At 43.0% G+C, this 26,640-nt stretch overlaps 1 pseudogene; it reads left to right on the top strand.

The window, feature by feature from the left end:
• Positions 1–4,889: 4,889 nt before the first annotated feature.
• LOC148036560 (jasmonate-induced oxygenase 4 pseudogene) lies at positions 4,890–6,257 on the top strand (annotated as a pseudogene).
• The last annotated feature ends 20,383 nt before the right edge of the window (positions 6,258–26,640 follow it).

Below are 26,640 nucleotides of genomic sequence, written 5' to 3'. Positions count from 1 at the left end.
TCCACTAAAGAAGAGCGCATTGTGAAGCAAGTAATCAAGTCTATCCGCACTCTGACGGGTATGATGCGTTTTCTCAGGTCCGCATTTTCTAAAGACGACCAATTGTCGAGGCTAAAATCCCATGATTGGCATAAGATATGTCAGGTTTGTGCTACGAATGGATTGTAATTAGCGTGGGCATTTTGCAATTTGGAAAGTGACTATTATTCATTATGCTTTCTCATTTGTGGCAGTTTGTCCTACCGATCGCGATCGCAGGATGCCTTACTCCAGAAATTCGTGGGGCCATTTACAAGTTGTCGACTTTGGTGCAATGGATCTCACAGAAAGAGATTAAGACGTCCTCTATTGAATCCGCGAGGCGGGGAGCAGTGGAGACGGTCTGTCTCTTTGAGAAATACTTGCCCACTAGCATGCTCACGATACAAATCCACCTTCTTGTGCATCTTGTGGACGAAGTGGAGATTGCTGGACCTATCCATACACGATGGATGTTCTTCTTGGAGCGCTTCATGAAAACCCTGAAAGGCTTTGTGCGACAACAAGCTTGGCCAGAAGGTAGCATGGCCGAAGGTTGATTGGTGTCAGAGGCGTTAGTGCATATTTCACAATAGCTACCAACGGTGGAACCACACAATGAAATGCTATGGACACTGAAGGATGATGATAGACTAACTGGAGATGTGGTGGCTGGAAATGGGGTAGAAAAAAGAATGGATGCCTCAATGGAAGAGAAGGTGAATCATTTCTGTATGTTGCACCATGCCTCCATGGAGACGTGGCTCGCCAAGTACCAGATTGCAAGGCAAGATCGAGAGAAAGCGCGAGCTGAATTTCGACGTAGTACGTGTCATCGATCGATTCGATATCCCGAAGGCATGGAGAAGATGCCGCGGTTTATGTCAACACGATGGTTGCATGGAGCCTTGACCGCAGCATCCAGCGAAGGGACAGAGGTCTCAATGGAGGAGTGGGAATTCTCGAGGGGATGTAGTCCAAAGGTGATAAGGGGTTTAGAATCTATCATATCTAAATTTTATGTGCGACATCTAATTTGAGTGTTTCAATGTACAGTACAAAATATATAGTGCAGCATGGTCGCGCGGATGACATTTTTGTGTGGAGCGTATTGACAAAATGCGCTCCACAATGGACTGTGGTGTCATGGCAAGGTTCGAGCAAGAGAGCCGGCGACGAGCAACGGATCTAAACACGGTTGTGGATGAGATGGAGTATTTTGGGAACTTGCAAAGTATTATTACGGTGGATTACCGTAGCTTCTCCATGATACTACTCGATGTGCAGTGGTTCAAAGTGGTACTTGGAGGAGTTGGAGCAACAATTCGACGAGGTCCATCGGGATTTCTCGAAATAGATTCCGAAAAAAAATGGATAGATTTGTGCAAAACCTTTGTGTTGCCGATCCATTATGAACAGACACATGGAGTCATTTGCTTGCTAATTGTATTATGACATGGTTTATGTCACAATGGTTAATCACTCTCTTGTACGTGTTTGTGAACAGGTAATCTTCTATCCAAACCCCCGACAACCTCGATGGTGGTATGTTATACCTTCAACTCCCCGAAGTGCGAGAGTATATGATCAAAGCGATGTTCCGAGTATAGATGAAGATAATATGTAAATAGAGGGGTCGATATTACAAGGGGTGGAGGCCGTCGAAAGCTTGGAGCCAGCATCGGCTAACAATGATGGAAATACAGGAGTCCAATAATTTTTTGAGAACGAGGCGGACTCATTATTTTGTGGTGGTATGTCTATCGACCTTCCAGTGTATGCGGAGTTGTGTTAGGAGATTAACATGGGACCATAGGATACTTCATACTTGGAGCATCCACTTACTCAATTCGTTGACCAATCTCTTATAAAGGTATATAAGATATGCATTTTAAGAGAGATTTTTTTAAATGATTTATATTACTGTGCTTTGTATAATTTAAATTGATTATTTTAACATCATTTTTTATCTGTGCAGTTGATATTTTCAGGATGAGTCGAGGGATGAGCGATGAGGAGTTGCCGGACATCTTCACACGCATGTCTCCAGACTAGCTCGCAAGATTCAGAGAGATGGCAGACTAGGAGCTGTCTCGTTCTTTGTCAGGGCGCTCTGCTAGATCTGCTTCAGCGCGATCGGATGCTTCGGCTTCCAGCAGACGATCTCGATGCTTAGGACTTGGGCCAGAGGGAGGGAGTGCATCGGGATCAGGGGGATGCTGCTTGGAGACACGGATGTGGTGTCTCCGTCTTGTCGTTCAGCTGGAGCTGCGTCACCTCCAGGATTTGTCACACCTGTGGGGACGTCTACTCCAGTTACTCCGGCTTTCGCGCAGCCGTCAGCAGGTGGCACCCCTTTGGGTGCCACTCCGAGAGAGATTACCCCCGTCGGTACACCGGATGTAGAGGGATCTCCTGGATATGCCCAGGAACGTGGACGCAAATGGGAGAGGAGCCATCTTAGGCAGACTCCTAGGGGTTATGGATATCTGGTCGATAGTAGGTCAGGAGCCATCATCATGAATGATGAGGGGAGGAGGGTGATGGCTCGCATGAGAGAGTTGTGCCAATAAGTTTTTCGGCATAACGTCTCGGAAAATTGAAAGAACATACCGGAGGGGAGCAAGGACTACATAGTAGCATCCTTGCACGAGGAGTTTCCGGTGCCAGCCGCAGTAGATAGATTCTCTACGGGCTGGATGATGGATTGCATGCATGCATACATGTCACATAGACGATCCGACGCACGCAAGGCAATCAAGAGTGGGACTGCAAAGCCCGAGTGGTTAGATGCAGACGACTGGCGCCGACTAAGGGAGGAGGCTACAGATTCTCCAGGACGTTGGAGTCAGCAGCGCGAGGCGGCAAGGGCACGACTCGAGGCCGGAGTGGTCTATCATCTTGGGAGTGGCGGCCACAGGACATATTTGGAGGACTTTGTAAGTTTTTCTTTTGTTTTTCTTGTTTGTTTTTTTGAAATATTATTTGTACTAACAATCATGTTTCTAACAGTTAGAATTTTGTTTTCTTTGCAACACTCCATTACAAATCACGATCCGATAGGTTTTGAGACTCAATATGCAGAGAGGTACGGTCTCAATGCATTGATCGACCGATTGTATAGACGCGGCGGCCCTGTAAGTCACTCATATTTCTTGTCCGTAGTTACCATGAGATATTTGAATGCATTATTATATGGTGGATTGATGTGTTGTTTCTTTTTCTGCAGAGTGCGTTCGATGCTCCTTTGCGGCGGGATGAGCTTTCGGGGGACGAGTATTTGTAGCTCGCCCTTGGATCCTTGGAGCTCACACACCTTTATTTTTTAGTCGCCTGATCTATGTAGACATTTTCTATGTATTAGTGATATCGTGTCATGATTGTACCAATCGCTTTTTATGCGATCATGTATTTATTTCATGTATCAGTTTTATGATTTCAGTATACATTCTTTTTGTTTGCAAGCGCTTTGTATACAGTAGTGCAGAATCTATTTTGTATGGCTCTCATACAGCACACAGTGCTATATGTGGCAGGGCAGCTTGCTACCCTGCCACAAAATTTTTTTAAATCCCTGTTACCGTCGCTATTAGCGTCGCAATTTACTGCTCGCGTCGCTATTGCCGTCGCTATGTGCGTCACAAATTTACTGGTTGCATCCTATTGGCGTCGCTATCAGCGTCGCCAATAGCGACGTTTCTATGGCGTCGTTAATAACGACGCTTTTTGCGACGACGGGGGCAAATTTTGTTGTTTGTAGTTTCGTCGCTTTAAACATCGGTATAAGGTCTATGTGGCTAGATTGGTCCCATAAACATTGACGTGGGGAGATTTTATGTCTATTAAGTAATATTTGGGGTCAATGACTAATGTTATTGAAATCCCCAAAGGTAATGTAGTTATTCATTGTGATTTAGAGAACATTTCTATAGTGCTAACTATTTTTTGTTAAAGAAATATAAAAAATAGAAGGGTTTTTACCCATTTATCAAGATGTGTATCAACCTTGGTAACACAATTTTATCTTCAAAACTTTAGGTAGAGAAATAGTTAAAGAGAAGGTATGTGTGAAAATTTTTGGTTGAGATATCAGCATACCTAAAATAGAGGAAGAGAAAATGCATGAGTAGACATGCATATAAAGTCACCCATAAAGGATAGTGAAACATACCTACTTGTACCAATGCAGGCGTTGGATGTTCATAGCGGAAGCTAAAGAGAGAGTCAAAGCCAAATCTTCTCGTAGAGTACCGACGGTACTGGTGATGCAAGCTTTGAGCCTTCCATGCAATACTGCGTTGGCGAAACGCAACCCTAGCCACTAGTGTTCTAGATTTCTTTCCTTTGGGAAACCCCCTTGTACTTTTCTATATTTCCAGTTTGTTACGATACACAATCTAGAAGGTTGTAAGTTTTATATGCTCGCTTGAAGCTTGACCACGCTCCATGAGTTTGGTACGCGGGAATGACCGACACAATAGCGGACAGCTCCATGAGTTCTGTCAAATGGAGAGAAGGAAGCCGTGTCACGACCGTTAAACGTCGCATCAGGATTCATGGTCAATCTTTAGGGCGGTTGGATGCGATGTGCACGTTGTTAAATTTGGGACATCAAATAACGTGTGCACTGTGCGTTTGTTTTTAATCAGAGCACATGCTGCACGTGCTAACTTGTACTCTACGCCATAACTCAATTTAGCCATATGCTGTTTGGGCCGCCTATATATATAATGCTACGGACGGGGAGGAATCAATCAGTTCAGATCAGACCTACACCCCTAGGTCTAGCCGCTGTACAGTCTCTGCCTCAGTTGCGTAGACATAATTAGCAGTACACTACACTGCAGATCGTAGAAAAGAGGATCCAAGTTATGCCGTCGTTGCGGCAGCTCAACAGTGCGGCAACTATGGTAGCATGGCCTGAGCCGGTGCAAAGGGTGCAGCTTCTGGCGGGCGAGGAGAGCCCTGATCGTCTGAGACGAATCCCTTCTCGATACGTGCGACCAGTCGGTGAACAGCCCAGCAGTATGATTATGGGCGGTACTGTCGATAACATGCAGGGTCAATCGGAGCTGCTGTCCGTGCCCGTGGTACATCTGTCGGATCTGGAGGAACCCAGCCTGCGGCAGCGATGCTTGGAGGAGATCCGGCGGGGTTGTGAGGAGTGGGGGTTCTTCCAGGTGGTGAGCCATGGGATACCCGCGAGTGTGCTGGAGGGAGCCAAGGGCGCCGCAAGAGGGTGGTTCCATGGGACGCCTGCCTGCCAGAAGGAGGCCTTCGCCAACGACCCGCTCACCTACGAGGGCTACGGCAGCCGCCTGGGCGTGCAGAGAGGCGCCACGCTGGACTGGGGTGACTACTTCTTCCTCAACCTCCTGCCCCGCTCCCAGCGAAACCTCGCCAAGTGGCCCGCCACCTGGCGCCCCGGCATGGACCTCTACGCCCGCCACGTGTCCCGGCTCTGTGGCCGTATCTTGCAGGCTTTGTCCGTGAACCTGGGCCTGGATTGTAACGTCACAGCTGGTGATGCTGGAGTGAAAGGCGGTGGCCCGCTGGAAGAAGCTTTTGGGATTCACGATGAAAGCACGGACATGGGCCTGCGCGTCAACTATTATCCCGTGTGCCCCCAACCGCAGCTCACCCTCGGCTTGTCGCCCCACTCTGATCCGGGCGGCCTCACCGTCCTCCTGCAGGACGATGAGGTGCCCGGCCTGCAGGTCAAGCACCGCGGCCAATGGTTGACCGTTCAGCCTATACCGGGAGCGCTTGTGGTGAACGTGGGCGACCAAATCGAGGTACGAACTCTCTCTCGACTCTGATCTACCACTCGCTGGTTTAGAAAACATTACCTCCTGAGTCCTGATCCTCAACGTCTTGCAGATTCTTACCAACGGTGCCTACAAGAGCGTCGAGCACAGAGTCCTCGTCAACAACTTCGCCGCCCGCTTGTCCCTCGCCTGCTTCTTCAACCCCGCTAACGATACCATCGTGGCCCCTCTACCAAGCTTGCTCGCCGATTCCCGTGCAATTCCTTTGTACCAGGGCATGACGTTTAGAGAATACAGGTCTCTGCTTAGAAACCAAGGGAACAAAGGCAAGGCTCATCTCGCGTCCGTTGCCTCTCCCACATCTCTCTCTCCACTCGGAGCTCTCGTATAAAATAATGCGCCTTGTTTTCATGTGTAAATACCTGTCCATTCGTGGATACGAATAAGTTCTGCGGCCAGCGCCTCTCTCATAAAGAAGCTCTCCTATAGAATGATGCATCATGCACCATGCTCTTGGTCGAGAAAAGATAGTTAGAAATAATAAATATCACGGGTTACAATGCTTTTGGGATTAGAGTATGTGGGCCAAACATTGGGCTTTGCCGAGCTTATATCCTATTTCTATAATCCATATGTAAATACTTTGTCTATTTGTGGACTCTAATCCATTTCAAGCTCACCCCCTCCAATAGTGATATATTTGGCCAACATTTTTCCCTAAGACATAAATTTAAGCGAAAATGTTTTGATTAATATTGTCATATCCTTGGTGATGTGGCCTAAGACCAAGCGCCCAGAATTAGTGGTTGGTTGCTGAGTTAGTTGTATGCAGGAGCCAACTAGTTCTTGGCTTAGATTGATGTACCTATTTAGGAGGTGTAAATGAATGAGCAAAGGGAGGGTGTTCTCAGTGAAGTCTATCTGTAGCATAGGCATGCTACATTGGTGGAGATGCGGGGCTTGTGATTTTCTTGGATGGTGTGTTTTCTTGCGTTGGTATTCTTGCGCCCCTGTTGCTCCAAGTACAGCCGCTTTTCTTCCTGCGCTCTTGTTCTTTCAAGTAAAGCCTTCTCATCGTCCAAGCTTCTACGATTTCTCTACATAAGTCACAAATTCTCAACCCTAGCTATTATACACGATGAGTCGCCCTAGCTCTGCACGAAATACTATTTCCCCATCTTATGAACATGCAACTATGCATCCGGAAGTCTCTCAACAATCACTCTCTGTAGCACATTTAGAGCAGATGTTTGCAACCCTCTCAACCATGATGGCTCAAATCACTACAACCAACTAGCATTTGGTCAATTACCTATCCTAGAAACAATACCCACATTACAAAGTAGATCCCAAAGTTCGACCCGAAAGCTTTGGTGGACTGCCGACTGAAGACATACTCTCATTGATTGACCATTTCAAGAATGTGACCAGCTATCATAACTGGGATGACAACTGCAAAGCACTCGAGGTCAGACAGAGTAGCTGCCATGGACAGTTAATTAAGCAGCATCTTATTCAAAATTTTGCACATCAAAATCTGACATAGCCAGCACTTCATCAACTAATTCAACTCAAACAACAATTTCATGAACTTGCTGCCCAGTTCTCTGTCAAATTGAATCAGTTACTTCTTAGAGCTAATCCAACAATGTTAGAAGACATGAAGCTCTTTTTCTTATGGCCACACTTACATCACGACATTGCTCAATGGGTTCGGGATCAAGGGCCTCTTACTTTTCATGAAGCAATTCAAATAGGACAAAGGATTGAACCCAATATGCAACCAAAGTATTCATTTATAACAATAGTGAACCCTCCCCACAATAACCGACCTTTCTTGGAAAAACCAACCCCAATGGACATTGATGCTCAAAATGCCCAAATGGCTCAAAGGAGGAGGCTACCAGACAGTGATGCTCAAGGATGACCCTGATGTTATCAATGCAATTGTTATGGTCACATACGTTGTCTTATTGCTGCGCATCCGAGGTGTGAAATCCACCAAAATGTTTTGTGTGTGACATTTGTTACTTTGTACATACTTAGTCGTTGTGTTTACATTTATTTTCTGCATGCGAGTATAGTGGAGAGAAGTTTGGAAGCATTTGGAATCCAACTTGATTTTGGTGATGTCACTGAAATGGATACACAAATCCTATTATTGCTAGATATGTTGGATTGGAAATGAGATTAGTGGTGTTGTGGTGACGAGGAGTATGTGCACCCTCGGTTTGTGCACTTGTCTATAACCTGTATGTTCTATGTTTGTTTGGTCTACACAGGCATATTACAATAGTCCATGTCTTGCATCCATGATGTACGGCCTGAGAATTGTGAATGCCTTAAGGCTATGGGACATATATATGTCCTAAAGGGGAGAACAGAGGAAGTATGAGCAACAGAAATAAGTCCAAATGATGCTGAGGCTTGGATGAAAATGGCAGAGTTACTGATATCTACTGATACAAGTGACACACTGGATGATCTCTCATGGGCTTACTATTGCATTTGGATGGTACGAGTGCAGTTGCAGAAGAAATTGGGCGTCAGTTGCTCACATATGGGCGCAAAAAACCGCTTCCTGAATTGTTTGCAAGAAAAAATGTAGTCGATGCAGCCACAATCAAGAGGGTTGCTGACCGTTTCATTTATGACAAGCTGGCAGAAAGTGTGATGGCCTTCAATACAAATTATAGTGATGTAGGGCAGATAGGGCCTGATCGAGGAGAGGTGGTATCGCAACCACCAAGAGTGGGAGTGACTGGATTGCCTTTTTAGTGAAAAAAAAAAGTTGCTTTTATGAGTGCAATATATTGGGCTAAGGAGGAAAAGTGCAGGGGATGACTATTTTCAAATGGGCCTTTTTGGGGGGAAGAGGCTTAATTGAGAGGAACATAGAAGCTCGACGGATGGAAAAAGGAGTAACAGAGAATGTAGACAAAGAACAAGAAAAAGGAGGGCACGAGGTGACGACATGGTGGAGAAACAACATCAGGAAACACGAAGCTAAACAGGGATGAACAATGAAGGACCATTTAAGGGAGCGCATCGGCAAGCTCGAAGAAGGGAACCCTGCTGTAGCTTCTGAGGCAATCGATCTGATTGGTTCATGCAGCACACTTTGTTACAATAAAAGCAACTGACAGAGAAAAAAAAAACTGGGAATTAGCTAGTGTATGTGACAAATGTGCCCTTATCCAGTTGCTGCTCTGAACAACAGAGTGGAGAAGACAATGGAATTCAATTCGATCAATAACCAAATTAACGTTTCCCTAAACGAATTGCATATCTAGTTGTTCTGATTTGTCATTGGGGTCGAGACAGGCTTTTGAGGCAGCAATCTTCAGCTCCTGTTATTCGATTTGATCAACACTTTTGAGGTTAAATTTTGATCAGCAATTTGAGGCAGCAATCTTAACGCTCCCCAGTCTACAGCTCCTTCATAGAAACTCTGATAGAGGAATCGCAAGTGGTAGGTGGTTTGGGTGGCACTATTGGAGAGGAATCGAAGGATGATCGTGATAAGGAAGCTGGTGATCTGGAAGGCACTGGTGAGGAGGTGATGGATACCAAAAATAAAGCCCAAGGGAAACCAGTAACACCTGACACATCATTGTTAGTGTCCAATGCAGTAGTGGATCATTTCTATCTCAATTTTCATCAGCAAATGTGGAGGATCGCCTAAATAGAGATGCTTCTGAGGATGGTGAAGATGCCGACAAAAACTGCAATTAATTCGTGTGAATTTTCTGTGTTTGGCCCACAGCACCACTCCAAAAACAAGCATTGTTTTGTTTGCAACGAGCCTACAAATGGTGTTTTCAATACTGCTTTTGAAATTCTCAAAAGGACATCAACAGGAGCAGCAAAAAGTTTATAGCCAAAGGTCTGCATACCAAGCATTTGACAACAAAGTGAAACAGAATTTTGATGATTTGTGGGTTTTCATCTCATTCTTGCATGCAGGCCAGCATCTTCAAGAATCAATGAAGGGGAGGTCCAGATATAAACAAAATAGCTGATATTCCGTCAATGATATGATTACCCATTAGCTGGATGTGGATATCCAAAGGCTACCATTTTGCAGGTGTTTTGGCAATGGCCATAAATGCTTCTTCAAGAAGACCAAAGGCTTTCATCCAACTCTACGAAAACAATCCTTCCTTTGTTGATGGCGTCGCTTCAGAAGGCATACACATAGCTTCCCTCTCCCTCAGAATTTTCTTACCCGAGTATGCTCTTCCACACGAATATGGGCACATAGGTTTATTCGGACACCTACCCAAGGTTTTCAAGACTGTGAACCAAATATAATGCAGGGATTCAGCACAAGAGCTCACCTGAATGGCAAGAGGCTTTTTGAAATTCACTATCTACTACCACTTTGTTAAAGATGTATACCAGACATGGAATATGTAGAGAGTACTATAGAAATTTTAAGTTATGTGCATGATTCTTTCCTTGTTATGCATCCAGAGATTACAGTTTCTATGAGAGATGAGTAGATAACTGAGATCACTCAGCAAGAGACAGATTTTGCTATTGCATGTCAGCATACTTAGACATAGGCTGTGATTTTATGGTTTCCAAAGTTATTGAGGGCTGATATCTATTAGTTAAAAGAGTTGAGGACTGATATATATATTGGTCAAGAGTTTCAGAGATCTCGGGATAGTGGATTCTGCAGATTTTTCCGGCACAATATTAGTGCTTTTGCTACTCACAAATCCTCCCATCTTGCTTATTTGTATGATTGATCTTCTATCTTGAAATTAGTCAAGGTCCTCTGTGGTTGCAACTTTGCGGTCCTCTGTGGTTGTGACTTTGTGGTCCTCTGTGGTTGCGACTTTGCTTTCAAAAACCCTTCGACATCTTTGGTGAACTCGACGTGAAAGCGTCGCATAAATTTCAAGATGGGAGATACTTCAGCATCTATTTCAGCCTCTTCTACGATTCCTGCTACGTCCTCTACTTCAGCTCCATCATTGACTGCTGCTTCAAGTACTTCAACGGATGATCTAAAGCAGATTTTGCAGAATATGTCTATGTATATGCAGCTTCAAAATCAACAGACATAATTGTATATGCAGCAGCAACAGCAATTGCATCAACAACAGTTGTCTCAGCAAAGGCAACTATATTCGGAGCAGGAAAATGCAATCAGCGCGACTAAGGCGATTGAAGCAGTTGAGAATGAGAAGAAGCTATTTGATGGCCGTAATGTTTCAGCATATTTGAAGACATATGAGATCAAGATGGGGTTTTTTGGAGTTCCAGTTGGACTTATGAGTAAGTATTTCCTTCGTCTTGTCACACCCGCCTTGAGGGCAAAAGTGACTGATCTTTTTATTCAAAATTTGCATTGGCAAGATTTTAAGAAGGCCCTGAAAGAAGAGTATTTCCTTGAGGACTTTGGGATGGCTGCACAGTGGTCATTCCGAGAGTGGGTCTACATGCCAAACAAAGGTCTAGCTGCTTCAGAGTTGATTCGAGAATTTGAAGAGAGGTATAGTCAGCTTGATGCCAATGAACAAAGAGCATTGGATGTTGAGAAAGTTGAGCTTTTCTTGCAAGTTGCAGATCCTGCTCTTCAGGAAGAATTAGGAGAGCTTCTTGAGGATCGCACGAAGCCTATGGGTCTTAGAACGGATTGGCAAGATGCCCAGGATGCAGTCTCGACTTTGACCAAGAGGAGGATATGAAAGACCCGCCTATAGAATGGATCTATGACACCGACGCCGTCTTCTGCTCCTTTGCCTGCTTCTATCCCTGCTATTTCTTCTCTTCCTCAGCCAGTTTCTTGGCCTATGCCAGTGCCTACTGTTTCTACTCCTCCTATTCCTCCTGCTCCAAGACCGATGCCAGCTTCTTCTGCTCCAAAACCATCCACTCCGTCAGTGCCTTCCTCTCTTGATGATATAATCAAAGGTATAACGGATTTGACACTAGAGTCAGTTAAGCAGAATTGGTGGGAAAATTGAAAGAGCAGTTTGCTTCGACTGCGCCTACTATTTCTTCTAGTGCTCCTACTACACCTAGGAGTGCTCCTAGTGCACCTAGGAGAGATCGAAGATGTATTTGGTGTGATAGTACAGACCATCAGCATTGCAGGAATTGTGAATCTTTTCAGGATGCAAGGAGAAAGAATTTGGTATTTTGGGGACAAGATGGTAAGACCTAGTTGACTGAAACAGGAGCTCCGCTTGCTACCAACTTTGGGAAAGGTGGAATGAAGAAGTTAGTGGATGACATGACTGCGCATACTTCTTATGTAGCAGCTAGAGGAGATGCTTCTACATATGGAGTCCAGATTGAGAAAGGATCAGAGAATCAGTCAGCATTATGGACTTATGCTATGAAGACGGAAAACAAGGGAAAAATTCAGCAAACTGTTTTGACTAGTGCAGGCTCTAGCATCAGATCTGAGACAGGTTGGGATTCGCCTGTTGACAAGTACACTATTTATGCTTACTTGGCCAAGTCTCAGGGAGCAAATGTACTTGTTGAGGAGAAGCATAAGAGGGATGAAGAAAATCCAAGTGCAGCTAAAAAGACTAGAGGGGGTGAGTTTGTTACTCCACCTACTGCAGGACCGTCTTTGAGACCAGGGCTAGAATGACAGACGGAAGATGCTTAGAAGAAAGAAAAGAGGCAAGAGCCTAGAGAGAGAAAGCAGCCAAGGTTTAGATTGATGTTTGATATTGAGACATCTACGGACATGAAGAAAATCTTTAATGACAAGATACTTGGCAGTGAGGTGACTTTTACTATTTCTGAGGTTTTGGGCATCTCAAAAAGAGAGTTTCAAGATCAGTTCCAAGAGGTCTTGAAGAGGAAAAGACATGCATTGCCTACTACTGATACACAGGGAGTTTTGATTGGGGAGTTGGATGAGGATGAGGATGAGGTTATGGTTGAGAATGCTTCTGTTTTTCCATAGATAGAGAAGAGGGTTCAGCCTATGCATTATGCTGAAACTGATGAGCCTGTCTTGATACCGCGTAGTCACTTTTCGCGGAGTCATTGGGCTAGGGAAACTACAGAGATGATTGTAAAAATTGGAGAGAAACAGGTGCCTTATGTTGCTTTGGTGGATCATGGTTCAGAGATTAATCTCATAGTTCGTGGAGTTTATGAAAGTAATAGATGGCCTATGGATGTAGAGCATGGGTGGCGTATGAGAGCCGCTAACAACACTGCAAGTGATTTGTATGCTGCCTATCCCAGTGTCAAGGTTTCTATTGGAGATGTAGAGGAGGATTTCCATTTCTTTGTGCAGGATTCATGCTCTTATCCCATAATTCTTGGACAGCCATTCATCACAGAGATGCGCATGGAGACAAAGGTAATGGATGATGGATCTGCTTATGCACGGATTCGTAGTAAAGATGGCATGAGAGCAGTTCAGTTTATGACTGTGTGTGTGAACCATGTTAGAAACAGGGATACTCTAAGAGATACACCTTTGCCCACTGTGAGGGATTCGGATTTTCATTAGGTACCGCCGTTTTGCGAGACGACGGTGGTACAGAGCAGAGGAGATTGGAGTTCTCGCCTCCTGGCAGCAGTGTTTTCTCCTCCAGTTTTGTTGGGTTTTCAGCAAACAGTTCGATGAGCTATCAGAAGATTTCTAAGTTGCATAGAGCTACCAGGCAGTACATATGCAGGAAGGAGAAAAAATTGAAAAATGCAGGTATTTTAGAGGATGATGAGCATATAGATGGGATGTATGATAGTATGATTTGTGCAGATACAATGATAGAGATGGAAAATATGTTGAAAACTGATATGCAGAGTTGTCACAGTAATGTATTAGTGCAATCCCTGGACATGTTTCATGAAATTGCAAATTGTGTCACAGATAGAGTCAGAGGCTGAGGTGACTCAGCAAAAACTGTTGAGTGCTGAAGAAATTCAGCAAACAGAGTTTCTGGCTGATTATGATCAGCTTACAGAGACACAGAGGGCTGAAAACTTTCAACCAACAGAGTTTACTGCTGAAATATTTCAGCATCCAGAGTTTAGGGCTATTCCTATGCAGTCCATAGAGCAGAGGGCTGAAGATATTCAGCTACCACTGGAGTACAGAATTGTTGATTTACAGCAAGATTTGAGTAATGTAGAGGAACATAATGAAGCCAGGGTTGATACGAAATACAAGACTGTGGATAAGAAGGTGAAGCTGGTAGCTGTACTGCTTCCACCTGACAGTGATCAACAAATAGAGAGGGCTGCCAAATAGCCAATCTTGAGGAATCCAGAGCATATAGGCCATAAATTTTCAGTAGAGACTCTTGCTGAATTTAAAATTGGAAATGGTGATTTCTTGCTACCCACAGAGAAGCAATGCTTTCAGGAGATGTTTGAGCGACATGGAAGGGGGTTTGCTTTTTTCCCGCATGAGATTGGATGTGTGAATCCAGATATTGTTGCTCCTATGGTGATCTTTACTATTCCTCATATTCCATGGAACCTCCGACCTATTCCAATGCCTAAGGCACACCTGCCAAAGCTGATTGACTTGTTGAATGAGAAAATCAGGATAGGAATCCTAGAGCCTTCATTTGCATGATACTCAAATAGGTGGTTTACGGTTCCAAAGAAGAATGGTACTCTCCGATTTATACAGGACATGCAGCCAGTAAACAGAGTTACTATCAAGAATGTTGGTATAGGTCCAGTTGTGGATGAGTTTGCAGAAGCATTTGCTGGACGTGCCATCTATTCTTTAGGTGATTTGTATTCAGGATATGATCAGTTTCAGCTGGCTTTGGAAAGCAAGGACATAACCACTATGAGAACTCCTATTGGGCTTGTCAGGGTGTGTACCTTGCCTCAAGGTGCCACTAATTCTGTTGCGCATATGATGAATTCCATGCATAAGGTCCTTCGTGATTACATACTTTAGCTTACCATGCCTTTCTTGGATAATGTGCCCATTAAGGGGTGTGCAGAAGAAGAGAAGAATGAGAGTCTAAATCAGCAGGGATGCAGATACTTTGTGGCTGATCATATTTCAGCTTGTGAAAAGATTTTGGCTAGGTTAGAAGAAGTGAACTTGACACTATCAGGGCAAAAATCTATTTTTGGAGTAAATGAGATTGTCATTGTTGGACATATGTGTGGATATTATGGCAGGAAACCCTCACCTAAGAAGGTGGATGCTATAGGCAAGATTACGGAGTATTGCTCTACCACTTTAGAGGTACGGAGATTCATTGGAGCTTGTGTGTTTTACATGATTTGGATACCCCATTTTGCACACATAGCAGATTGTTTATATTAGCTGCTTCGAAAGGGGCAGAAATTTTATTGGGATGAGAGCCACACTAGAGCCATGCGGAAATTGAAGAAGTTATTGCAGATTGCTCCTACTCTCAGGAAAGTGGATTATAATTGTGGAAGGCCTATTGTATTGACAGTTGACACTAGTCCAATTGGCATAGGTTGGGCTGTGGGTCAAGATGATGCAGATGGAAATAGGTATGCTATTCGGTTTGGGGCGAAAGTCCTAAACGAGAGACAGAGGAGATATCCACAAATCAAGAGGGAGTTACTGGGGATTGTTACGGCTCTCAAATGTGACAAGGAGTACTTTATTGGAGCTTCAATTGTGGTAGAGACAGATTGCTTGCCATTGATAGGTATGATTACGAGTTGCTCTACTCCGGATATAGCTATGCTGAGATGGATTGCATACATCAAGTCATTAAATCTAGAATTTAAACACATAGCAAGGAAGGATAATCCAATGGTAGATATGCTGTCTAGAGCCAGATATGATGATGAGGAGACACTACTTGCAGAAGAGGATGATGTAGAAATTTCAGCCGCTATGGTTGATCATGTTTGCCATGTCTATGATATTGTGGCTTTCATAGAAGAACTCTATATTGGAGATTGGTTGCAGATTAGCAAGTACCTTAGTACACTAAGTAAAAGAGATGAATGGATAGATGAAGAGTTCAAGAAGATTAGAAGAAAAGCCTATGGTTATTTTCTCAAGGATGGATTTCTTTGGAAGCATCAGAAGAAAAGAGGCGGATTACTTTTGTGGGTTGTCTGCGATAGAGAGACACAGTTACAGGTGATGAGGGAGTTTCATGAGAGTCCTTGGGCTGGTCATAGAGGAGTGTGGGCTACTTATGAGAAAATCAAGGAGAAATATTGGTGGAAAGGCATGTATAGAGATGTTTCTCACTTTGTAGAGACTTGCAGAGACTACCAGATGTATTCGGTAGTGCGTCATCGAGATGAGCTTCATCTAACCTATCCGCTATGCATTCATTATAAGTGGGTAGTTGATTTGGTTACTATGCCTATGGGTCTATGGCAGATGAGATATATTGTTTTGGCTAGAGAGGATCTTACCAATCATGTTGAGGGCAGATCTTTGAGAACGAAGACCACTAGTGCAGTGTGTAAGTTCTTATTGGAAGAAATTTTCTGTAGATATGGCTGTGTGGATAAGATCACTGTGGATCGTGGTGAATTGGATGCAGATGAAGCTAAGGAGTTTTTCTCTCAACTAGGAATCAAATTGGCTCTAACCACAGCATACAATCCAGAGGGAAATGGGAAGAGTGAAAGAGGACATCCGCCAATAGTGAAAGCATTAGCCAAAGCATGCAGAGGACGGATTGGAGAATGGCTGAGACTTCTACCATTTGCTTTGTGGGCTGATCGTATGACTCACAGTGTTACCACACGATATATGCCCGTAGAGTTGATGTATGGCCAGAAACCGGTTATGCCGACTGAGACTTGTGCTTTGACTTGGTCAGTTTTACCTTGGTAGGAGAATTTGACGAGAGAGGAGCTCTTAGCTCTTCGGATTCGGCAATTGGAGAGAAGACCCGAGGATATTCAGCTAGCTATTAACAAATTGAAGGTTGCTAGACTAAGAAATAAGGACAGGTTTGACAACAAGCATCGCTTGCGGCCTAGAGCAATAGAAGAGGGAGACTAGGTATTAGTCTTTGATAGCAGCCTTGAAAATCAACATACTGCACTTCGGAAGATGGTTTGGGCCATACATAGTCAGACATGTCTTTGACAATGCAACATATGAGCTGACAAAATTGGATGGGATAGTACTTACAGTGCCTATTGCAGGAAAAAGGATCAAGATTTTCAAGAAAAGAGATGATGAGGATTATGCATTGGAAGAATTTGCAAGAGAAGAGCAACGAGAAGAAACTCCATTACAAGAGATAGATGATATGATAGATAATCTTGTTGATATACCGGAAATATACAATGAAGAGATTGATTTGTTTGTGGATCTTGATGATAATGATCATGGGTAGTTGGCCCATCCAGAGGATGTGCAGGATCAGAGGGGGTGGATGTCGTATTGTTGCGCATCCGAGGTGTGAAATCCATCAAAATGTTGTGTGTGTGACATTTATTACTTTGTACATACTTAGTCATTGTGTTTACATTTATTTTCTGCATGCGAGTATAGTGGAGAGAAGTTTGGAAGCATTTGGAATCGAGCTTGATTTTGGTGATATCACTGAAATGGATACACAAATCCTATTATTGCTAGATATGTTGGATTGGAAATGAGATTAGTGGTGTGTGGGTGCCCCTTTGTGGTGACGAGGAGTATGCGCACCCTCGGTTTGTGCACTTGTCTATAACCTGTATGTTCGATGTTTGTTTGGTCTACATAGGCATATTGCAATAGTCCATGCCTTGCATCCATGATGTACAGCCTAAGAATTGTGAATGCCTTAAGGCTATGGGACATATATATGTCCTAAATGGGAGAACAGAGGAAGTATGAGCAACAGAAATAAGTCCAAATGATGCTGAGGCTTGGATGAAAATGGCAGAGTTATTGATATCTACTGATACAAGTGACACACTGGATGATCTCTCATGGGTGTACTATTGCATTTGGATGGTATAAGTGCAGTTGTAGAAGACATTGGGCATCAGTTGCTCACATATGGGCGTAGAAAACCTCTTCCGGAATTGTTTGCAAGAATAAATGTAGTCGATGCAGACACAGTCAAGAGGGTTGCTGACCGTTTCATTTATGACAAGGAATTGACTGGCAGAAAGTGTGATGGCCTTCAATACAAATTATAGTGATGCAGGGTAGATAGGGCCTGATCGAGGAGAGGTGGTATCGCAACCACCAAGAGTGGGAGTGACTGGATTGCCTTTTTAGTGAAAAAAAAAAGTTGCTTTTATGAGTGCAATATATTGGGCTAAGGAGGAAAAGCGCAGGGGATGACTATTTTCAAATGGGCCTTTTTGGGGGGAAGAGGCTTAATTGAGAGGAACAGAGGAGCTCGATGGATGGAAAAAGGAGTAACAGAGAATGTAGACAAAGAACAAGAAAAAGGAGGGCACAAGGTGACGACATGGTGGAGAAACAACATCAGGAAACACGAAGCTAAATAGGGACGAATAATGAAGGACCATTTAAGGGAGCACATCGGCAAACTCAAAGAAGGGAACCTTGCTGTAGCTTCTGAGGCAATCGATCTGATTGGTTCATGCAGCACACTTTGTTACAATAAAAACAACTGACAGAGAAAAAAAAAATTGGGAATTACCTAGTGTATGTGACAAACGTGCCCTTATCCAGTTGCTGCTCTGAACAACAAAGTCGAGAAGACGATGGAATTCAATTCGATTAATAACCAAATTAACGTTTCCCTAAACAAATTGCATATGTAGTTGTTCTGATTTGTCATCGGGGTCGAGACAAGCTTTTGAGGCAGCAATCTTCAGCTCCTGCTATTCGATTTGATCAACACTTTTGAGGTTAAATTCTAATCAGCAATTTGAGGCAACAATCTTTACGCTCCCCAGTCTACAGCTTCTTCACAGAAACTCTGATAGAGGAATCGCAAGCGGTAGGTGGTTTGGGTGGCACTATTGGAGAGGAATCGAAGGATGATCGTGATAAGGAAGCTGGTGATCTGGAAGGCACTGGTGAGGAGGTGATGGATACCAAAAATAAAGCCCAAGGGAAACCAGTAACACCTGACACATCATTGTTAGTGTCCAATGCAGTAGTGGATCATTTTTATCTCAATTTTCATAAGCAAATGTGGAGGATCGCCTAAATAGAGATGCTTCCGAGGATGGTGAAGACGCCGAAAGAAACTGTAATTAATTCGTGTGAATTTTCTACGTTTGGCCCACAGCACCACTCCAAAAACAAGCATTGTTTTGTTTGCAACAAGCCTACAAATGGTGTTTTCAATACTGCTTTTGAAATTCTCAAAAGGGCATCAATAGGAGCAACAAAAAGTTATAGCCGAAGGTCTGCATACCAGGCATTTGACAACAAAGTGAAATAGAATTTTGATGATTTGTGGGTTTTCATCTCATTCTTGCATGCAGCCCAGCATCTTCAAGAATCAATGAAGGGGAGGTCCAGATATAAACAAAATAGTTGATATTCCATGAATGATATGATTACCCATTAGCTGGACGTGGATATCCAAAGGCTACCATTTTGTAGGTGTCTTGGCAATGGCCATAAATGCTTCTTCAAGAAGACCAAAGGCTTTCATCCAACTTTGCGAAAACAATCCTTCCTTTTTTGATGGCGTCGCTTCAGAAGGCATACACATAGCTTCCCTCTCCCTCAGAATTTTCTTACCCGAGTATGCTCTCCCACAAGAATATGGGCACATAGGTTTATTCGGACACCTGCCCAAGGTTTTCAAGACTGTGAACCAAATATAATGCAAGGATTCAGCACAAGAGCTCACCTGAATGGCAAGAGGCTTTTTGAAATTCACGATCTACTACCACTTTGTTAAAGATGTATACCACTCATGGAATATGCAGAGAGTACTACAGAAAGTTTAAGTTATGTGCATGATTCTTTCCTTGTTATGCATCCAGAGATTATAGTTTCTATGAGAGATGAGTAGATAACTGAGATCACTCAGCAAGAGACTGATTTTGCTATTGCATGTCAGCATACTGAGACATAGGCTATGATTTTATGGTTTCCAAAGTTATTGAGGGCTGATATCTATCAGTTAAAAGAGTTGAGGACTGATATATATATTGGTCAGGAGTTTCAGAGATCGTCGGGATAGTGGATTCTACATATTTTTCTGGCACAATATTAGTGCTTTTGCTGCTCACAAATCCTCCCATCTTGCTTATTTGTATGATTGATCTTCTATCTTGAAATTAGTCAAGGTCCTCTATGGTTGCAACTTTGCTTTCGAAAGCCCTTTGACAATGTAGGTATTATTGCATGCAATGTCCTCACCAAATTATTCAGAATGTCTAAGTAAATATATCAGCCTTTATCACAGAGCAGGAAAACATTTGAGTAGGTGGTTGCTAGAAGACACCCACTTGCATATCATCGCTTCTAATTGGTGATAAAAAACAAGTTTACCATAGCCAAATGGTAGCTCATCTTTCTTTTCCTCTAGAATCAGCCCCCTTCACACATAGTTTCTATGTTCTCCATGCCCAACTCTTCCCAAAAACCATAGGATGTGATTGGTTGGTTAAACACCAAGCCAAATGAGACTTCTCCTCTCAAACTCTAATTGTCTCCAATTCTACAATCATTCCATTTCAACAATCATTCTCTATCAAAACCCCTTGCATTAACACTCAACTCCATTCTATAGATGTAGAAGCACGCATGCAATCAATCTGATCTCTCATGTCCCAATTCCCATCCTTATTCAAGGCCTCAACAACACATGCCGCTATTATCTTCCCAATGCAACACTCCATCCCTACAGATAGCCATTGGCCTATCAAAATGACTCGCTAACATCGGTCTCCAAAAGAGATCGCAATCATCAAAGAGGCCATCCAGGATATGCTCACCAAGGGCATTATTCAAACTTCACACAGTGAATGGTGTTTTGAACCACGTTTAGTCAAGAAAGACAATGGTAAATATCGTTTCTATGTTGATTTCAGACCACTTAATGCAGTCATCGGCCATGACATTTATTCTCTCCCACAATTAGATGAACTCTTAGATAAATTAGGGCATTCCCGCTTCTTCCACTACAACAAAAAGGCTCCATAGACGTGCTTGTAGATGCAATATTTTAATTGTGTTAAAAAATATCGGGCGTGCTTATTACCGCGTTGTCGAAGGGTTTTCAAAAGCAAAGTCACGACCATAGAGGACCTTGACTAATTTCAGAATAGAAGATCAATCAAGCGAGATCACGATTCAATTTGAAAGAAGATCACCTCAATTTCAGATAATGGCCCTATAATTAACTTGTTCAAGCCTTTTGGTCTCTTGAATGTGGCAAATAGACCTGAATGTATGCAATACTAGCTGCACTTCACCCATTTGATTACAACCCTGTTCAACATCAACAGCTTCAGCTTCATTAAAAAAAACAAATCTGATTTATAAACTGGCCACTCAGAAACTGAAGTCCTTCACATCCCTTCTTGCTATTTCAGAGAGAGATACTCTACAAGTTGTCCGTTGATCAGTACTGTATAAGAAGCACCAAGATAATCTGTATGCTGAAGACTAGACTCTTGTTATTTCAGAGAGGAACACTCTAGAGGTTGTTTGCTTATCAGTACTGTATGATGAAGATTGTCTAAAACGTGCGCTTACAACCTTGGATAATACAGTAATACAATAAACTCTGTGCATGCTTTCATCTCTGCATGAACAAACCTCACAAGGCTCTGAGATGCAGAATTTATCCACTGGTCAAGAACATTAGTGGAGTCCAGCAGACCTTTATAGTTTAAAGGAATAAAAGGAGTTCCACATTCAATCTTGATTCGGATCGCATTCTGAACCAAAAATCTATAGGCATTGTACCAAGGCAGAAACACATCTTTCACTAGTGCAAAGACTCCTTCTTTCTTGAACCGCAAAGGTTCTACTCGAACAACTGGGAGTTGATAAGATACAATCGCCAAGCATCAGCTCCAGCTCCCCAAAAGCATCTCCCTCTTCTAAAACTCGAGCACTTTCTGCATTATCGTGAGCACTGTTCTCAGGTTTTGTGCCGGCTTTGATATCATGTGCTGCAGAATTGTCATGGTCCTCTACTTGCTGATCGGCTTCCTTTGCAACTACTTCATTGTCATGGTGCCCTGAAACAGAGTCCCTGGTTTTTGACCCAGCTTCATTCAATGGCTTCTTCTCCAAAGGCTTTGCACTGCTTGCAACACCATCCTTGACAATCTCATTAGAGTGTTCAGTGAGCAATGAAACTGTAGATCTTTGGATTTCAGGAATAGAAGAGCTGCCCTTAGTCAGAGTTGTGCTGCCAATATCATCATGTTCTGTTTCACCTCAGACAAACTTTGCCCCATTACATCCATTCAACTGACAATCTCAATGCTTCTTGATCCATGTGCCCCAAAAGCATGACACCCCTCCTCCCCCTTTAGCTTTGCAATCTTGATTTTCTCCCCAGATAGCTCAATTTTCTTGTGAAGGTGCTCAAGAGCTGCCTTCTTTGGTCCAGCAGTAAGTTTTATCTCCAATGCAAGAGATGACAATTCACGTTCCACATTCCGGATCTTCGAGTAATTTTCCTCAATAAACCTTTCTAGCCTGCTCCTCCATGCTTTTCTCCACAATCACCTGTTCCTTCCATAATAGCTCCCTATAGTTACCATCATTGGCTGAATACATCTTGGGCCTTATCAGAAGAATGCGCCTATTATAGCAAAGCACAGTGCAGTTGTAGTGCACTCCATCATATACAATAGGCATGCCAATGGTGCATAAAATGCCATTAGTGACAACAGATTGTCCCTTAGGCACTCCCATAGCATCGAGGTCCACAGTTGCAGCTACAACCTCGACATCTCCTAAAGAGAACTGGGATCCCTGAGCAACAATGTCCCCATTGATTGCAATACATGCACAGTCATCATAGTAGAGCCGACCACCGTCCCAGCCTTGTTGATTTGAATATGCATACACACCACCCACTCTGCCTGTGGCAGCTTTTATTAATTCAAGGCACTTGTCTAACTTTCTGAGTTGATGATGGCTTCCTTACAAAACTTGTACCATGTATAAAGCTGCAGATAGGACTTGCTGCTTTGTTTGTGGTCTCCTGTTACCCATAGAAAGTTGTTGGGATGGCCTTCGTTAGTGAAGTAGTTCTAGCATAGAAAGCTTCATCCACATCATTCTTAGCCCACAACACACTTGTGTTCCTCCACAATTGATATCTTAGAGCCAGCTCTAGTCAGAGAACCACTATTCAACTGATCCCCTGTTCTGATGTTTAAGGTTATGCTTCTTGCACTTATACAGTTGATGTGATTAGTTATTGCATATTTTCCCAGGGAAGAATTTTGAAATTTCTTCAAGTCAACTTGCAGCATAAGGCAGATTTGAGCAAATATAGATCCAGTCATAAATGCATCATACCCAGCCTCATGAACTAATCTAAAATCAGCTTCTTGATATCTCTTGAATCTAGGCATGATGTCAACTTGCACTATTTGAAAGAGCTCATTGACCTTTTTACCATATCTTACATATCCAATGCTGTGATCTGGTTTTTGGCACAAGTCAGAGTACAGTGCACTCAATGACTTGTGTTTTCAGGCCCAATAAGGCCGGAGTCTGCCCTCAGACTTTACAAGGAACTTCGTGTCTATGATGGATGGAAAATGGGAATGAAGAAAAGCTGAAAAACTTGCAAATGAAGTTGGCAATGGTGAAATGAATTTACTGTGTATGTGAGAATCCCTATACTGCCCACACAGAACAAAAATGCAAACACAACGACTAAGTATGTACAAAGTAACAAATGTCACACACACAAATTTTTGGTGGATTCCACATCTCGGATGCGTAGCAGTACAACATCCACCCCCTTTGATCCTGCGCATCCTCCGGATGGACCAACTACCCATGATCATTGTCGTCAAGATCCACGAACAGATCAATCTCTTCATTGACTATTTCCGATATATCAGCAAGGTTATCTGTCATATCATCTGTCTCTTCTACTGGAGTTTCTTCTCATTGCTCTTCTCTTGCAAATTCTTCCAATGCATAAATCTCATCATCTCTTTTCTTGAAAATCTTGATTCTTTTTCCTACAATGGACACTCTAAGCATTGTCCCATCCAATTCTGTCAACTCATATGTTGCATTATCAAAGATATGCTTGACTATGTACGGCCCAAACTATCTTTTCACCATCTTTTGAAGTGCAATATGCTGATTTTCAAGGCTGCTATCAAAGACTAATACCCAGTCTCCCTCTTCTATTGCTCTAGGCCGCAAGCGATGCCTGCTATCAAACCTGTCCTTATTTCTTAGTCTAGCAACCTTCAACTTGTCAATAGCTAGCTAAATATCCTTTGGTCTTCTCTCCAACTATCGGATCCAAAGAGCTAAGAGCTCCTCTCTCGTTAAATCCTCTTGCCAAGGTAAAACTGACCAAGTCAAAGCACAAGTCTCAGTCGGCATAACTGGTTTCTGACCATACATCAACTCTGCGGGTATATATCCTGTGGTAACACTGTGAGTCGTACGATCAGCCCATAAAGCAAATGGTAGAAGTCTCGGCCATTCTCCAATTTGTCCTCTGCATGCTTTGGCTAATGCTTTCACTATCGACGGATGCCGTCTTTCACTTTTTCCATTTCCTTCTGGATTATATGCTGTGGTTAGACCAACTTGATTCCTAGTTGAGAGAAAAACTCCCTAGCTTCATCTGCATCCAATTCACCGTGATCTGCAGTGATCTTACCCACACAACCATACTTGCAGAAAATTTCTTCCAATAAGAACTTACACACTACACTAGTGGTCTTCGTTCTCAAAGGTCTGCCCTCAACATGATTGGTAAGATCCTGTCTAGCCAAAACAATATATCTCATCTACCATAGACCCATCGGCATAGTAACCAAGTCAACTACCCACTTATAATGAATGCACAGCGGATAGGTCGGATGAAGCTCATCTCAATGACGCACTACGGAATACATCTGACAATCTCTGCAAGTCTCTACAAAGTGAGAAACATCTCTATACATGCCTTTTCACCAATATTTTTCCTTGATTTTCTCATAAGTAGCCCACACTCCTCTATGACCAGCCCAAGGACTCTCATGAAACTCTCTCATCACCTATAACTGGGTCTCTTTATCATAGACAACCGGCAAGCGTAATCCACCTCTTTTCTTCAGGTGCTTCCAAAGAAATCTGTCCTTGAGAAAATAACCATAGGCTTTTCTTCTAATCTTCTTGAACTCTTCATCAATCCATTCATATTTTTTGCTTAGTGTACTAAGGTACTTGCAAATTTGCAACCAATCTCCAACATAGAGTTCTTTTATGAAAGTCACAATATCATAGACATGGCAAACATGATCAACCATAGCGGGGCTAAAATTTCTGCATCATCCTCTTCTGCAAGTAGTGCCTCCTCATCATCATATCTAGCTCTAGACAGCATATCCACCACTGGATTATCATTCCCTACTATGTGTTTAAATTCTTGATTTAATGACTTGATGTATGCAATCCATCTCAGCATAGCTATATCCGAAGTAGAGCAACTCGTAATCATACCTATCAATGGCAAGCAATCTGTCTCTACCACAACTGGAGCTCCAATAAAGTACTCCTTGTCACATTTGAGAGCCGTAACAATTCCGAGTAATTCCCTCTTGATTTGCGGATACCTCCTCTATCTCTCGTTTAGGACTTTCGCCCCAAATTGAATAGCATACCTGTTTCCATCTGCATTATCTTGACCCACAGCCCAACCTATGCCAATTGGACTAGTGTCAACTGTCAATACCATAGGCCTTCCGCAATTATAATCCGCTTTCTTGAGAGTAGGAGCAATCTGCAATAACTTCTTCAATTTCCGCATGGCTCTAGTGTGGCTCTCATCCCAATAAAATTTCCGCCCCTTTCCAAGCAGCTGATATAAACAATCGGTTATATGTGCAAAATGGGGTATCCAAATCATGTAAAACACACAAGCTCCAATAAATCTCCGTACCTCTGAAGTGGTAGAACAATACTCCGTAATCTTTCCTATAGCATCCACCTTCTCAGATGAAGGTTTCCTACCATAATACCCACACATATGTCCAACAATGACAACCTCATTTACTCCAAAAAATAGATTTTTGCCCTGATAGTGTCAAGTTCACTTCTTCCAACCTAGCCAAAATATTTTCACAAGCTGCAATATGATCAGCCACAAAGTATTTGCATCCCTGCTCATTTAGACTCTCATTCTTCTCTTCTTCTGCGCACCCCTTAATGGGCACATCATCCAAGAAAGGCATGGTAAGCTGAGGTATGTACTCACGAAGGACCTTGTGCATGGCATTCAAAGGAGCTGGCATTAATCTTGGAACAGGAGGATTAGAAACACTAGGCACTGGCATAGGCCAAGAAACTGGCTGAGGAAGAGAAGAAATGATAGGGGTAGAAGCAGGCATAGGAGCAGAAGACAGCGTCGGTGTCATGGATCCATTCTGTAGGCGGGTCTTCCATATCCGCCTCTTGGTCAAAGTCGAGACCACATCCTGGGCGTCTTGCCAATCCATTTGAAGACCCATAGGCTTCGTGCGATCCTCAAGAAGCTCTCCTAATTCTTCTTGAAGAGCAAGATCTCCATCTTGCAAGAAAAGCTCAACTTTCTCAACATCCAATGCTCTTTGTTCAATAGCATCGAGCTGACTATATCTATCTTCAAATTCTCATATCAATTCTGAAGCAGCTAGACTTTTCTTTGGCATGTAGACCCACTCTCGGAATGACTGCCGTGTAGCCATCCCAAAGTCCTCAAGAAAATACTCTTCTTTCAGAGCCTTCTTAAAATCTTGCCAATGCCAATTTTGAAGGGAAAGATCAGTCAAT

This window comes from Lygodium microphyllum, chromosome 5, assembly GCF_053477565.2.
Source record: "Lygodium microphyllum isolate KBCC chromosome 5, Lygodium_microphyllum_v1.1.10, whole genome shotgun sequence".
In the NCBI taxonomy this organism is placed as follows: Eukaryota; Viridiplantae; Streptophyta; class Polypodiopsida; order Schizaeales; family Lygodiaceae; genus Lygodium; species Lygodium microphyllum.
Note: the sequence above shows the minus strand (reverse complement) of the source record. Positions and strands in the feature narration are given on the sequence as shown.